Genomic DNA, 3,548 nt, shown 5'->3' on the forward strand with positions numbered 1-3,548 from the left:
GAATTTTTTCTGCTCTGATTTATATTTTTGGTAATTTTGTTGTGTTTTTTTTGGGGTGGGGGGATTCTGACTGTAGTTACTCAACATCTCAATACTTCAAGCAAACAATGCACCAAGGTGGTCCTACTAAACCAAAAGAGCCTCATATTCCTAGGATGCCTCAATTGTAAGCTTCTCATACAAACTTGTTTTTTTCTTCCTTTTTTAGAATAGAGTTATTCTATTTTGACTGAGTTTTTAATTCTATTTCCTTCAGGCATGACTTCCGGTTTCTCAACACACACCACCAGAGTGAGCTATATGAAAAGGAACTTCACTACCTCATGGTGGCTAACCTAAACTTACTGATTAACAATATCAAGTTTAGCTTATTCAATGTGTATTGCTGCTAATATACCATTTTAAAAAAAATCAGCACACACATCACAAGAATTAGCTGAAAGATTCCATAGATGTTGATGAACCATAAGGTATGGAAGTACTCTCAACAAACTATAGTCATTTCCCTTATTTTGTATACAATTATTTGGGTAAATTACTCTCCTCTAAAACATGCTTTGGTTACACTACTCCCTCCCCCCATGTTACACTTTAGTGTATATTACATTGATTAAGCCTCCTAGGAATCTCCTTTATCTTTAAGATAGAAGGGTAAAAAAGGGTATTTGCATGGAACAAGATGGGAGTCAAAGTAGCTAAGAACGGTTATAGTAATTAGTAAGATGGTTAAGTTCGATACATAAACATGGTGATGTGAAGGGAAAGGCAGCATTCAAGTTAGTATTTCTGAACTGGTAAATCCCATGACCTGAGATTTGACAATCCTTTCCTTAATCCTAGGATTTTATATTCCTAATTTATTCATAATAATAAAGTATAAACTATTCTAATTTTTCAAAACCTTTGTTGTTATTCAATATTAACAAAAGCATTTTGTTCTCATGTTGTTCTAGGGTTCCCAACACTAACTCTTACCATCAACTATGGATACTCATACCTCAGTTGCAATTGATAGCTCAGGTCCAAAATCAGGATATTGTACTGGATCCTATGGATATTGATATATTAGTTCTAGATCTGTCTTTTGACTTTGATGAACTAAATAGGGCATTGAAAGATAGGAGACAGTCAGAAAGGGATACGATTAAGGTACTCTTTAAGCAAAACAATGGATGCCTTGATATTTGAGATTGAAAGAACTGCACCAAATTTGAAGGCATTAGACTAATATGATGGTCTGCTACAAAAGGAGAGATTTGTAATTGTGCTTCTTCACCTTGTCTGTCAATTTAAAAACTTAATAATTTGACCCAAAGCATTCCCTATGTCAAAGTATATTACGTAAATTAAGGTATCACATGATTATTAGCAGTTGTACCATGCTTCAAGCTCACTGTCAATAAGCAAAGGAGCATGTTTTTTGTCTGATGGTTAGCCTTCAACTTCAAATTACATACATACATATATATATATATATATATATATATATATATATATATATATATGTATTATATTTCTTTTGAATTTAGGTTTATTGTTAGAAAGGTCTTCGACTTTCAGCACAACAAGACTTGGAGGGATTTTCTAAGGTATTACATGATTTTCTACATCTGTAAATTATTCTGCTCATTCTTTTAGGTTCAGTGATAATGTACATTTCGGTTGTAATTTATTGATCGTGGCAATGAAGGGGTTGTCCCACTAGAACTTTTGCCTCCCGAAGACAAGTGTTTTGTAAACTTAATACCAGCCAGTGATCCATACTCCCTCCCTCTTCTTTTTGTTACATAAGTTCTTGTTTAGACCATTTGACCATAGAATTCTCAACCCAAATTTTAACCTTACTTTCTTTAATTAACACAGCTAACCAGCCATGAAGCACACTCCTTGGTATGCACTTGCTTCCTTTGTGATTTTTTCATAAATATCATCATTTTGATGTCATGTCACATAGTGTTTTAGTTCAAGTAACAAAAAATGTTTCATGTTTGTGTTTAATTGAAACTGATGTCTAAGGATAAACTAAAAACAACAATTATCATTATCTAAATTAAGCTTATAGATAGTATTGGCAACATGTGTCAATACCTTGCAAAAATCAGAGACATGGTGCAGAGCTTGGTACCAAAAGATTTGGATCAGTTAAAGGTGCACTTAACTTCTATGATGATAAGTTATGTTTAGCTTCAGGGAACAGAAGCAACCATCTCTTGTGTTTTCAAAATTTATGAACTATTGAGGCATTCTTATAGTAAATATTTTTTTTTCTCAAAATCCTCAGAAGCCCTCTTCAAGAACAAGGGAACTCCACAAACCAATAATGGATATTGGAAGGTACAAAGAGAGCAAATGGACTGCAGAATCTACAACAGGTGAAATAGAACCTGAGCTTTTGAATGCAAAGAAGACAATGAAACATCATTCTTCTATGATTGAGGATTGAAGTTACAAGGCAAAAACACAAATAATAGATGTATAAAGACTAGGGAAGAGCCTACACGGGGCAATTGTTGTTGCAAACACAAATGACAATTAAGACTATGCACAAGTCATGAGAGAGTTAGAATATCTGAAAAAGGAATTGTTCAACCTTAAGTTTCTTGTGGCTTCATTCATGGATCACAAATCCAGTGTAGAGAAGGAAATTGAAGCATCGAACTCGAAGATGTTATCATGTTTAACAACTGAACAAGATCTTAGAAGGGAGATTGAGGAGCCTAATGAGGAGCAGGTACTTGCTTCAGTGGCCAAGATCGAGGCTTTGAAAGAAATGACAGATATTGAGGCTTAGATAGAAAAGAAAGCAAATCAATTTTCATTCAAACGAGAAGATATTGAGTGTGTGTGAGGCAACATATCTATTACTGAGTGTCATGTAATTCCCATCACAAAAACCATGTGACCCATCATCTCAATGTTACAAAGGGGTTTTTATTATGTGTTTTGAAAGCAAAAAGTAGTTCTATTTGTTCAAGTTTGAATGCTAAGTATAGGATTTTGTTTGTTTTACATCAAAAGTTAGATATTTGTTGTTGTTCTGTTTGTTCAACCCTAAACAAAATGTGTACGTAAAATGTTTTAAGTCAAGCCTTAAGCAACTAACTTATTCTTCAAGACCACATAAGCAAAGAAAAAAAAGAAGCTTACCTTCACGAACAAATTGACAAACAATTGCAGGTCGCGACAACTGAAGGGCACGAGCGTCATGCTAGGGCGTAGGGGTAAGGCCGCGATGCGAGGCTTAGGTTAGGGTAGTGCAAGAGGGGTTCCTTTGGTGGAAAACAATACATAGTGGACGCTTGAGTGATGGATTTGTAGTAATAGCGCACAATGGACAAGAAAGTGAGGGATTTTGATCTAAAAGTAAGCGCAATAGGACAATGTCAAAATTACATTATATATTTAAACTTAAAGACGATTTATAGCTAAAACCATCTTTGTATCCCTGATTTCTAAGATGGATTTTACCAAAAAAACCTATCTTAAACAACTTTCATTTAATTTCAAAAATGTCATTGCCTAGCTTACTAAGACGGTCTTATAAGTAA

This window comes from Glycine soja, chromosome 4 (assembly GCF_004193775.1).
Source record: "Glycine soja cultivar W05 chromosome 4, ASM419377v2, whole genome shotgun sequence".
In the NCBI taxonomy this organism is placed as follows: domain Eukaryota; kingdom Viridiplantae; phylum Streptophyta; class Magnoliopsida; order Fabales; family Fabaceae; genus Glycine; species Glycine soja.